We start from the raw sequence: 12,500 nt of genomic DNA, 5'->3' as shown, positions 1-12,500 counted from the left end.
GCCTCTAGGAAATCGATTCATTAACCTGTTTTGACAAAAAGTTAGTAAAGCAAAAAAAAAGGAGGAACCCATAAAATGACACGCTAAAGGAACAGGGGGACTCTATTTTTGGTTCCCGACTCCTATTTTAAAATCCACAGGATTCATTTGAAACAATCAGGAATCCTGCAGCATGTCAAATCTACCTACTGTAGATGAGCAGGACTTTTCCCGTTTTGACCATCAACATAATGAAATAACGCAAGTACGGGATATATGGATTATATATGCTAAGCCTGCTTTTTATCCAACTCTGGTATGACAAGAGATCTGTGCTTACTCTTCTCCAAAGCAAAAGCAGCATGACCCCGACGTGATTTGAACACGCAACCTTCTGATCTGGAGTCAGACGCGCTACCGTTGCGCCACGAGGTCTCATTGTAAAGGTGGACGTGGTCATCAACAGAGTAGCCAACAAAGGTAGGTTTTTTTTCCCCCACCGACATAAAATTAGATAGATTCTGACAAATTAAATATTCAGCCTAAAGAGGAAAGAAAATAAGTACTTTTCTTTTCAGCACAATACCACTGTAATTGAAGGCAAAGCCAAACAGAAAGGCACCGCACCAGCTAGCCAGTTTCTGTGTTTGTGGCCATGTGAAGCCATACCGGTTTAATTACATTACAATGGAACATGCAAATGCTGGGGTGAATCGTGCATGGTGTGGAATTCTCCACGTGACTTACTCTTTGCTAGCTTTATATTTAGGACAATTTATGGCCTCTTTCAAGTGAGAAGAAAGATGTTAAATTCTCTTCCTAAAGAAGGTCTTTTATGGAATTCAGTAGATGTATTTGAGGATGGCCTCGATGTTCTTGTGGCAAAGCTGGAAACTATGCCACTTTAGTATCTAAAGTGGGTATTGTAACACAGCTTGTTGATCCAAGGAGAAATCGGAATGCACATATGGAGTTCTAAAGGAATCCTGCTGCCCAACTTGGGGCACAATTGAAAATGACTTCAGGTCTTTCTTTTTTTCCTTTCTCCTTCTTTTGGAACAACAAGGGGAAGAAGGGTGGGTGAAATGTTGAAGCTGAGTCTTCTTTTCATCCTGCATTACTTTTCTAACTTTCTGTGTTACTGTTCCATTTTCAAAGATCAAATGAGTATGCAACAAGTGCATTTCCATGTCCACATAAGTTGCACGTTGTGGCAAATAAGGAAGCGGTATTTAAACGGCGTGATACGTTTATTCATCCACAGAAGGCTGGAAGAAAAAAAGAGCCTGATGGCAGCGGTGGGATTCGAACCCACGCCCCCGAAGAGACTGGAGCCTTAATCCAGCGCCTTAGACCGCTCGGCCACGCTACCTGCGCAAAATCCCTGTGGCTGCGTACTCAAAACACGCACGCCATTTGGGAGCGTTCTGATCATTTCATTTTCTTTCTTGTCAAAAGGTTGCAAGTCCCGACAATATCTTTCCACACTCATGCAGCACTGCTGGCGGCATAGGTCATTTAGAACGCCTTCACCTCTACAAGACCGCAAAAACACAAGAAAACTAGATCAATGCTAAAATATTACACATCCCCCTCTATTTATTCTCACACAGAAAGAGTTTAAAGCGCAAGTTCCTCATTTTACATTCAGGTGAAATCTGCTAGCATGTCAAATGACCACCAACAGGTGCAAACAAAAGATAACAATTCAACACCAGCATAGGGAAAGTGCTGTCCTCCAGTATTCAGCATTCAAATGCTGCCTCTAGGAAATCGATTCATTAACCTGTTTTGACAAAAAGTTAGTAAAGCAAAAAAAAAGGAGGAACCCATAAAATGACACGCTAAAGGAACAGGGGGACTCTATTTTTGGTTCCCGACTCCTATTTTAAAATCCACAGGATTCATTTGAAACAATCAGGAATCCTGCAGCATGTCAAATCTACCTACTGTAGATGAGCAGGACTTTTCCCGTTTTGACCATCAACATAATGAAATAACGCAAGTACGGGATATATGGATTATATATGCTAAGCCTGCTTTTTATCCAACTCTGGTATGACAAGAGATCTGTGCTTACTCTTCTCCAAAGCAAAAGCAGCATGACCCCGACGTGATTTGAACACGCAACCTTCTGATCTGGAGTCAGACGCGCTACCGTTGCGCCACGAGGTCTCATTGTAAAGGTGGACGTGGTCGTCAACAGAGTAGCCAACAAAGGTAGGTTTTTTTTCCCCCACCGACATAAAATTAGATAGATTCTGACAAATTAAATATTCAGCCTAAAGAGGAAAGAAAATAAGTACTTTTCTTTTCAGCACAATACCACTGTAATTGAAGGCAAAGCCAAACAGAAAGGCACTGCACCAGCTAGCCAGTTTCTGTGTTTGTGGCCATGTGAAGCCATACCGGTTTAATTACATTACAATGGAACATGCAAATGCTGGGGTGAATCGTGCATGGTGTGGAATTCTCCACGTGACTTACTCTTTCCTAGCTTTATATTTAGGACAATTTATGGCCTCTTTCAAGTGAGAAGAAAGATGTTAAATTCTCTTCCTAAAGAAGGTATTTTATGGAATTCAGTAGATGTATTTGAGGATGGCCTCGATGTTCTTGTGGCAAAGCTGGAAACTATGCCACTTTAGTATCTAAAGTGGGTATTGTAACACAGCTTGTTGATCCAAGGAGAAATCGGAATGCACATATGGAGTTCTAAAGGAATCCTGCTGCCCAACTTGGGGCACAATTGAAAATGACTTCAGGTCTTTCTTTTTTTCCTTTCTCCTTCTTTTGGAACAACAAGGGGAAGAAGGGTGGGTGAAATGTTGAAGCTGAGTCTTCTTTTCATCCTGCATTACTTTTCTAACTTTCTGTGTTACTGTTCCATTTTCAAAGATCAAATGAGTATGCAACAAGTGCATTTCCATGTCCACATAAGTTGCACGTTGTGGCAAATAAGGAAGCGGTATTTAAACGGCGTGATACGTTTATTCATCCACAGAAGGCTGGAAGAAAAAAAGAGCCTGATGGCAGCGGTGGGATTCGAACCCACGCCCCCGAAGAGACTGGAGCCTTAATCCAGCGCCTTAGACCGCTCGGCCACGCTACCTGCGCAAAATCCCTGTGGCTGCGTACTCAAAACACGCACGCCATTTGGGAGCGTTCTGATCATTTCATTTTCTTTCTTGTCAAAAGGTTGCAAGTCCCGACAATATGAGTATGCAACAAGTGCATTTCCATGTCCACATAAGTTGCACGTTGTGGCAAATAAGGAAGCGGTATTTAAACGGCGTGATACGTTTATTCATCCACAGAAGGCTGGAAGAAAAAAAGAGCCTGATGGCAGCGGTGGGATTCGAACCCACGCCCCCGAAGAGACTGGAGCCTTAATCCAGCGCCTTAGACCGCTCGGCCACGCTACCTGCGCAAAATCCCTGTGGCTGCGTACTCAAAACACGCACGCCATTTGGGAGCGTTCTGATCATTTCATTTTCTTTCTTGTCAAAAGGTTGCAAGTCCCGACAATATCTTTCCACACTCATGCAGCACTGCTGGCGGCATAGGTCATTTAGAACGCCTTCACCTCTACAAGACCGCAAAAACACAAGAAAACTAGATCAATGCTAAAATATTACACATCCCCCTCTATTTATTCTCACACAGAAAGAGTTTAAAGCGCAAGTTCCTCATTTTACATTCAGGTGAAATCTGCTAGCATGTCAAATGACCACCAACAGGTGCAAACAAAAGATAACAATTCAACACCAGCATAGGGAAAGTGCTGTCCTCCAGTATTCAGCATTCAAATGCTGCCTCTAGGAAATCGATTCATTAACCTGTTTTGACAAAAAGTTAGTAAAGCAAAAAAAAAGGAGGAACCCATAAAATGACACGCTAAAGGAACAGGGGGACTCTATTTTTGGTTCCCGACTCCTATTTTAAAATCCACAGGATTCATTTGAAACAATCAGGAATCCTACAGCATGTCAAATCTACCTACTGTAGATGAGCAGGACTTTTCCCGTTTTGACCATCAACATAATGAAATAACGCAAGTACGGGATATATGGATTATATATGCTAAGCCTGCTTTTTATCCAACTCTGGTATGACAAGAGATCTGTGCTTACTCTTCTCCAAAGCAAAAGCAGCATGACCCCGACGTGATTTGAACACGCAACCTTCTGATCTGGAGTCAGACGCGCTACCGTTGCGCCACGAGGTCTCATTGTAAAGGTGGACGTGGTCATCAACAGAGTAGCCAACAAAGGTAGGTTTTTTTTCCCCCACCGACATAAAATTAGATAGATTCTGACAAATTAAATATTCAGCCTAAAGAGGAAAGAAAATAAGTACTTTTCTTTTCAGCACAATACCACTGTAATTGAAGGCAAAGCCAAACAGAAAGGCACTGCACCAGCTAGCCAGTTTCTGTGTTTGTGGCCATGTGAAGCCATACCGGTTTAATTACATTACAATGGAACATGCAAATGCTGGGGTGAATCGTGCATGGTGTGGAATTCTCCACGTGACTTACTCTTTGCTAGCTTTATATTTAGGACAATTTATGGCCTCTTTCAAGTGAGAAGAAAGATGTTAAATTCTCTTCCTAAAGAAGGTGTTTTATGGAATTCAGTAGATGTATTTGAGGATGGCCTCGATGTTCTTGTGGCAAAGCTGGAAACTATGCCACTTTAGTATCTAAAGTGGGTATTGTAACACAGCTTGTTGATCCAAGGAGAAATCGGAATGCACATATGGAGTTCTAAAGGAATCCTGCTGCCCATTTTGGGGCACAATTGAAAATGACTTCAGGTTTTTTTTTTTTTTTTTCCTTTCTCCTTCTTTTGGAACAACAAGGGGAAGAAGGGTGGGTGAAATGTTGAAGCTGAGTCTTCTTTTCATCCTGCATTACTTTTCTAACTTTCTGTGTTACTGTTCCATTTTCAAAGATCAAATGAGTATGAAACAAGTGCATTTCCATGTCCACATAAGTTGCACGCTGTGGCAAATAAGGAAGCGGTATTTAAACGGCCTGATACGTTTATTCATCCACAGAAGGCTGGAAGAAAAAAAAGAGCCTGATGGCAGCGGTGGGATTCGAACCCACGCCCCGAAGAGACTGGAGCCTTAATCCAGCGCCTTAGACCGCTCGGCCACGCTACCTGCGCAAAATTCCTGTGGCTGCGTACTCAAAACACGCACGCCATTTGGGAGCGTTCTGATCATTTCCTTTTCTTTCTTGTCAAAAGGTTGCAAGTCCCGACAATATCTTTCCACACTCATGCAGCACTGCTGGCGGCATAGGTCATTTAGAACGCCTTCACCTCTACAAGACCGCAAAAACACAAGAAAACTAGATCAATGCTAAAATATTACACATCCCCCTCTATTTATTCTCACACAGAAAGAGTTTAAAGCACAAGTTCCTCATGTTACATTCAGGTGAAATCTGCTAGCGTGTCAAATGACCACCAACAGGTGCAAACAAACGATAACAATTCAACACCAGCATAGGGAAAGTGCTGTCCTCCAGTATTCAGCATTCAAATGCTGCCTCTAGGAAATCGATTCATTAACCTGTTTTGACAAAAAGGGAGTAAAGCAAAAAAAAAGGAAGAACCCATAAAATGACACGCTAAAGGAACAGGGGGACTCTATTTTTGGTTCCCGACTCCTAGTTTAAAATCCACAGGATTCATTTGAAACAATCAGGAATCCTGCAGCATGTCAAATCTACCTACTGTAGATGAGCAGGACTTTTCCCGTTTTGACCATCAACATAATGAAATAACGCAAGTACGGGATATATGGATTATATATGCTAAGCCTGCTTTTTATCCAACTCTGGTATGACAATAGATCTGTGCTTACTCTTCTCCAAAGCAAAAGCAGCATGACCCCGACGTGATTTGAACACGCAACCTTCTGATCTGGAGTCAGACGCGCTACCATTGCGCCACGAGGTCTCATTGTAAAGATGGACGTGGTCGTCAACAGAGTAGCCAACAAATGTAGGTTTTTTTTCCCCCACCGACATAAAATTAGATCGATTCTGACAAATTAAATATTCAGCCTAAAGAGGAATGAAAATAAGTACTTTTCTTTTCAGCACAATACCACTGTAATTGAAGGCAAAGCCAAACAGAAAGGCACCGCACCAGCTAGCCAGTTTCTGTGTTTGTGGCCATGTGAAGCCATACCGGTTTAATTACATTACAATGGAACATGCAAATGCTGGGGTGAATCGTGCATGGTGTGGAATTCTCAACGTTACTTACTCTTTGCTAGCTTTATATTTAGGACAATTTATGGCCTCTTTCAAGTGAGAAGAAAGATGTTAAATTCTCTTCCTAAAGAAGGTGTTTTATGGAATTCAGTAGATGTATTTGAGGATGGCCTCGATGTTCTTGTGGCAAAGCTGGAAACTATGCCACTTTAGTATCTAAAGTGGGTATTGTAACACAGCTTGTTGATCCAAGGAGAAATCGGAATGCACATATGGAGTTCTAAAGGAATCCTGCTGCCCATTTTGGGGCACAATTGAAAATGACTTCAGGTTTTTTTTTTTTTTTTTCCTTTCTCCTTCTTTTGGAACAACAAGGGGAAGAAGGGTGGGTGAAATGTTGAAGCTGAGTCTTCTTTTCATCCTGCATTACTTTTCTAACTTTCTGTGTTACTGTTCCATTTTCAAAGATCAAATGAGTATGAAACAAGTGCATTTCCATGTCCACATAAGTTGCACGCTGTGGCAAATAAGGAAGCGGTATTTAAACGGCCTGATACGTTTATTCATCCACAGAAGGCTGGAAGAAAAAAAAGAGCCTGATGGCAGCGGTGGGATTCGAACCCACGCCCCGAAGAGACTAGAGCCTTAATCCAGCGCCTTAGACCGCTCGGCCACGCTACCTGCGCAAAATCCCTGTGGCTGCGTACTCAAAACACACACGCCATTTGGGAGCGTTCTGATCATTTCCTTTTCTTTCTTGTCAAAAGGTTGCAAGTCCCGACAATATCTTTCCACACTCATGCAGCACTGCTGGCGGCATAGGTCATTTAGAACGCCTTCACCTCTACAAGACCGCAAAAACACAAGAAAACTAGATCAATGCTAAAATATTACACATCCCCCTCTATTTATTCTCACACAGAAAGAGTTTAAAGCGCAAGTTCCTCATGTTACATTCAGGTGAAATCTGCTAGCGTGTCAAATGACCACCAACAGGTGCAAACAAAAGATAACAATTCAACACCAGCATAGGGAAAGTGCTGTCCTCCAGTATTCAGCATTCAAATGCTGCCTCTAGGAAATCGATTCATTAACCTGTTTTGACAAAAAGGGAGTAAGGCAAAAAAAAGGAGGAACCCATAAAATGACACGCTAAAGGAACAGGGGGACTCTATTTTTGGTTCCCGACTCCTAGTTTAAAATCCACAGGATTCATTTGAAACAATCAGGAATCCTGCAGCATGTCAAATCTACCTACTGTAGATGAGCAGGACTTTTCCCGTTTTGACCATCAACATAATGAAATAACGCAAGTACAGGATATATGGATTATATATGCTAAGCCTGCTTTTTATCCAACTCTGGTATGACAAGAGATCTGTGCTTACTCTTCTCTAAAGCAAAAGCAACATGACCCCGACGTGATTTGAACACGCAACCTTCTGATCTGGAGTCAGACGCGCTACCGTTGCGCCACAAGGTCTCATTGTAAAGGTGGACGTGGTCGTCAACAGAGTAGCCAACAAAGGTAATTTTTTTTTCCCCACCGACATAAAATTAGATAGATTCTGACAAATTAAATATTCAGCCTAAAGAGGAAAGAAAATAAGTACTTTTCTTTTCAGCACAATACCACTGTAATTGAAGGCAAAGCCAAACAGAAAGGCACTGCACCAGCTAGCCAGTTTCTGTGTTTGTGGCCATGTGAAGCCATACCGGTTTAATTACATTACAATGGAACATGCAAATGCTGGGGTGAATCGTGCATGGTGTGGAATTCTCCACGTAACTTACTCTTTGCCAGCTTTATATTTAGGACAATTTATGGCCTCTTTCAAGTGAGAAGAAAGATGTTAAATTCTCTTCCTAAAGAAGGTGTTTTATGGAATTCAGTAGATGTATTTGAGGATGGCCTCGATGTTCTTGTGGCAAAGCTGGAAACTATGCCACTTTAGTATCTAAAGTGGGTATTGTAACACAGCTTGTTGATCCAAGGAGAAATCGGAATGCACATATGGAGTTCTAAAGGAATCCTGCTGCCCATTTTTGGGCACAATTGAAAATGACTTCAGGTCTTTTTTTTTTTTCCTTTCTCCTTCTTTTGGAACAACAAGGGGAAGAAGGGTGGGTGAAATGTTGAAGCTGAGTCTTCTTTTCATCCTGCATTACTTTTCTAACTTTCTGTGTTACTGTTCCATTTTCAAAGATCAAATGAGTATGAAACAAGTGCATTTCCATGTCCACATAAGTTGCACGCTGTGGCAAATAATGAAGCGGTATTTAAACGGCGTGATACGTTTATTCATCCACAGAAGGCTGGAAGAAAAAAAAGAGCCTGATGGCAGCGGTGGGATTCGAACCCACGCCCCCGAAGAGACTGGAGCCTTAATCCAGCGCCTTAGACCGCTCGGCCACGTTACCTGCGCAAAATCCCTGTGGCTGCGTACTCAAAACACGCACGCCATTTGGGAGCGTGCTGATCATTTCCTTTTCTTTCTTGTCAAAAGGTTGCAAGTCCCGACAATATCTTTCCACACTCATGCAGCACTGCTGGCGGCATAGGTCATTTAGAACGCCTTCACCTCTACAAGACCGCAAAAACACAAGAAAACTAGATCAATGCTAAAATATTACACATCCCCCTCTATTTATTCTCACACAGAAAGAGTTTAAAGCGCAAGTTCCTCATGTTACATTCAGGTGAAATCTGCTAGCGTGTCAAATGACCACCAACAGGTGCAAACAAAAGATAACAATTCAACACCAGCATAGGGAAAGTGCTGTCCTCCAGTATTCAGCATTCAAATGCTGCCTCTAGGAAATCGATTCATTAACCTGTTTTGACAAAAAGGGAGTAAAGCAAAAAAAAGGAGGAACCCATAAAATGACACGCTAAAGGAACAGGGGGACTCTATTTTTGGTTCCCGACTCCTAGTTTAAAATCCACAGGTTTCATTTGAAACAATCAGGAATCCTGCAGCATGTCAAATCTACCTACTGTAGATGAGCAGGACTTTTCCCGTTTTGACCATCAACATAATGAAATAACGCAAGTACGGGATATATGGATTATATATGCTAAGCCTGCTTTTTATCCAACTCTGGTATGACAAGAGATCTGTGCTTACTCTTCTCCAAAGCAAAAGCAGCATGACCCCGACGGTATTTGAACACGCAACCTTTTGATCTGGAGTCAGACGCGCTACCGTTGCGCCACGAGGTCTCATTGTAAAGGTGGACGTGGTCGTCAACAGAGTAGCCAACAAAGGTAGGTTTTTTTCATCCACGGACATAAAATTAGATAGATTCTGACAAATTAAATATTCAGCCTAAAGAGGAAAGAAAATAAGTACTTTTCTTTTCAGCACAATACCACTGTAATTGAAGGCAAAGCCAAACAGAAAGGCACTGCACCAGCTAGCCAGTATCTGTGTTTGTGGCCATGTGAAGCCATACCGGTTTAATTACATTACAATGGAACATGCAAATGCTGGGGTGAATCGTGCATGGTGTGGAATTCTCCACGTGACTTACTCTTTGCTAGCTTTATATTTAAGACAATTTATGGCCTCTTTCAAGTGAGAAGAAAGATGTTAAATTCTCTTCCTAAAGAAGGTGTTTTATGGAATTCAGTAGATGTATTTGAGGATGGCCTCGATGTTCTTGTGGCAAAGCTGGAAACTATGCCACTTTAGTATCTAAAGTGGGTATTGTAACACAGCTTGTTGATCCAAGGAGAAATCGGAATGCACATATGGAGTTCTAAAGGAATCCTGGGGCCCAACTTGGGGCACAATTGAAAATGACTTCAGGTCTTTCTTTTTTTCCTTTCTCCTTCTTTTGGAACAACAAGGGGAAGAAGGGTGGGTGAAATGTTGAAGCTGAGTCTTCTTTTCATCCTGCATTACTTTTCTAACTTTCTGTGTTACTGTTCCATTTTCAAAGATCAAATGAGTATGCAACAAGTGCATTTCCATGTCCACATAAGTTGCACGCTGTGGCAAATAAGGAAGCGGTATTTTAACGGCGTGATACGTTTATTCATCCACAGAAGGCTGGAAGAAAAAAAGAGCCTGATGGCAGCGGTGGGATTCGAACCCACACCCCCGAAGAGACTGGAGCCTTAATCCAGCACCTTAGACCGCTCGGCCACGCTACCTGCGCAAAATTCCTGTGGCTGCGTACTCAAAACACGCACGCCATTTGGGAGCGTTCTGATCATTTCCTTTTCTTTCTTGTCAAAAGGTTGCAAGTCCCGACAATATCTTTCCACACTCATGCAGCACTGCTGGCGGCATAGGTCATTTAGAACGCCTTCACCTCTACAAGACTGCAAAAACACAAGAAAACTAGATCAATGCTAAAATATTACACATCCCCCTCTATTTATTCTCACACAGAAAGAGTTTAAAGCGCAAGTTCCTCATGTTACATTCAGGTGAAATCTGCTAGCGTGTCAAATGACCACCAACAGGTGCAAACAAAAGATAACAATTCAACACCAGCATAGGGAAAGTGCTGTCCTCCAGTATTCAGCATTCAAATGCTGCCTCTAGGAAATCGATTCATTAACCTGTTTTGACAAAAAGGGAGTAAAGCAAAAAAAAGGAGGAACCCATAAAATGACACGCTAAATGAACAGTGGGACTCGATTTTTGGTTCCCGACTCCTAGTTTAAAATCCACAGGATTCATTTGAAACAATCAGGAATCCTGCAGCATGTCAAATCTATCTACTGTAGATGAGCAGGACTTTTCCTGTTTTGACCATCAACATAATGAAATAACGCAAGTACGGGATATATGGATTATATATGCTAAGCCTGCTTTTTATCCAACTCTGGTATGACAAGAGATCTGTGCTTACTCTTCTCCAAAGCAAAAGCAGCATGACCCCGACGTGATTTGAACACACAACCTTCTGATCTGGAGTCAGACGCGCTTCCGTTGCGCCACGAGGTCTCATTGTAAAGGTGGACGTGGTCGTCAACAGAGTAGCCAACAAAGGTAGGTTTTTTTTCCCCCACCGACATAAAATTAGATCGATTCTGACAAATTAAATATTCAGCCTAAAGAGGAATGAAAATAAGTACTTTTCTTTTCAGCACAATACCACTGTAATTGAAGGCAAAGCCAAACAGAAAGGCACCGCACCAGCTAGCCAGTTTCTGTGTTTGTGGCCATGTGAAGCCATACCGGTTTAATTACATTACAATGGAACATGCAAATGCTGGGGTGAATCGTGCATGGTGTGGAATTCTCCACGTGACTTACTCTTTGCTAGCTTTATATTTAGGACAATTTATGGCCTCTTTCAAGTGAGAAGAAAGATGTTAAATTCTCTTCCTAAAGAAGGTGTTTTATGGAATTCAGTAGATGTATTTGAGGATGGCCTCGATGTTCTTGTGGCAAAGCTGGAAACTATGCCACTTTAGTATCTAAAGTGGGTATTGTAACACAGCTTGTTGATCCAAGGAGAAATCGGAAAGCACATATGGAGTTCTAAAGGAATCCTGCTGCCCAATTTGGGGCACAATTGAAAATGACTTCAGGTCTTTCTTTTTTTTCCTTTCTCCTTCTTTTGGAACAACAAGGGGAAGAAGGGTGGGTGAAATGTGGAAGCTGAGTCTTCTTTTCATCCTGCATTACTTTTCTAACTTTCTGTGTTACTGTTCCATTTTCAAAGATCAAATGAGTATGAAACAAGTGCATTTCCATGTCCACATAAATTGCACGTTGTGGCAAATAAGGAAGCGGTATTTAATTGGCGTGATACGTTTATTCATCCACAGAAGGCTGGAAGAAAAAAAGAGCCTGATGGCAGCGGTGGGATTCGAATCCACGCCCCCGAAGAGACTGGAGCCTTAATCCAGCGCCTTAGACTGCTCGGCCCTGCTACCTGCGCGAAATTCCTTTGACTGCGTACTCAAAACACGCACGCCATTTGGGAGCGTTCTGATCATTTCCTTTTCTTTCTTGTCAAAAGGTTGCAAGTCCCGACAATATCTTTCCACACTCATGCAGCACTGCTGGCGGCATAGGTCATTTAGAACGCCTTCACCTCTACAAGACCGCAAAAACACAAGAAAACTAGATCAATGCTAAAATATTACACATCCCCCTCTATTTATTCTCACACAGAAAGAGTTTAAAGCACAAGTTCCTCATGTTACATTCAGGTGAAATCTGCTAGCGTGTCAAATGACCACCAACAGGTGCAAACAAAAGATAACAATTCAACACCAGCATAGGGAAAGTGCTGTCCTCCAGTATTCAGCATTCAAATGCTG

General features: G+C 42.1%; 10 non-coding genes across 10 annotated transcripts; all 10 read right to left on the bottom strand.

The window, feature by feature from the left end:
• Positions 1 to 342: 342 nt before the first annotated feature.
• Positions 343 to 414, bottom strand: TRNAW-CCA (transfer RNA tryptophan (anticodon CCA)). The gene has a single exon. It is a non-coding gene; the product is annotated as a tRNA-Trp (tRNA).
• Positions 415 to 1,269: 855 nt separating this feature from the next.
• TRNAL-AAG (transfer RNA leucine (anticodon AAG)) lies at positions 1,270 to 1,351 on the bottom strand. The gene has a single exon. It is a non-coding gene; the product is annotated as a tRNA-Leu (tRNA).
• A 731-nt stretch (positions 1,352 to 2,082) lies between these two features.
• Positions 2,083 to 2,154, bottom strand: TRNAW-CCA (transfer RNA tryptophan (anticodon CCA)). The gene has a single exon. It is a non-coding gene; the product is annotated as a tRNA-Trp (tRNA).
• An 855-nt stretch (positions 2,155 to 3,009) lies between these two features.
• On the bottom strand, positions 3,010 to 3,091 carry TRNAL-AAG (transfer RNA leucine (anticodon AAG)). The gene has a single exon. It is a non-coding gene; the product is annotated as a tRNA-Leu (tRNA).
• A 231-nt stretch (positions 3,092 to 3,322) lies between these two features.
• Positions 3,323 to 3,404, bottom strand: TRNAL-AAG (transfer RNA leucine (anticodon AAG)). Its single transcript has one exon. It is a non-coding gene; the product is annotated as a tRNA-Leu (tRNA).
• Positions 3,405 to 4,135: 731 nt separating this feature from the next.
• Positions 4,136 to 4,207, bottom strand: TRNAW-CCA (transfer RNA tryptophan (anticodon CCA)). The gene has a single exon. It is a non-coding gene; the product is annotated as a tRNA-Trp (tRNA).
• An 860-nt stretch (positions 4,208 to 5,067) lies between these two features.
• Positions 5,068 to 5,148, bottom strand: TRNAL-AAG (transfer RNA leucine (anticodon AAG)). Its single transcript has one exon. It is a non-coding gene; the product is annotated as a tRNA-Leu (tRNA).
• A 731-nt stretch (positions 5,149 to 5,879) lies between these two features.
• On the bottom strand, positions 5,880 to 5,951 carry TRNAW-CCA (transfer RNA tryptophan (anticodon CCA)). The gene has a single exon. It is a non-coding gene; the product is annotated as a tRNA-Trp (tRNA).
• Positions 5,952 to 7,622: 1,671 nt separating this feature from the next.
• On the bottom strand, positions 7,623 to 7,694 carry TRNAW-CCA (transfer RNA tryptophan (anticodon CCA)). The gene has a single exon. It is a non-coding gene; the product is annotated as a tRNA-Trp (tRNA).
• A 3,406-nt stretch (positions 7,695 to 11,100) lies between these two features.
• Positions 11,101 to 11,172, bottom strand: TRNAW-CCA (transfer RNA tryptophan (anticodon CCA)). Its single transcript has one exon. It is a non-coding gene; the product is annotated as a tRNA-Trp (tRNA).
• Positions 11,173 to 12,500: the final 1,328 nt, after the last annotated feature.

The sequence above is a fragment of the Pelobates fuscus genome, chromosome 3 (genome assembly GCF_036172605.1).
Source record: "Pelobates fuscus isolate aPelFus1 chromosome 3, aPelFus1.pri, whole genome shotgun sequence".
NCBI lineage: Eukaryota > Metazoa > Chordata > Amphibia > Anura > Pelobatidae > Pelobates > Pelobates fuscus.
This window is presented reverse-complemented; position numbering and strand designations above follow the sequence as displayed.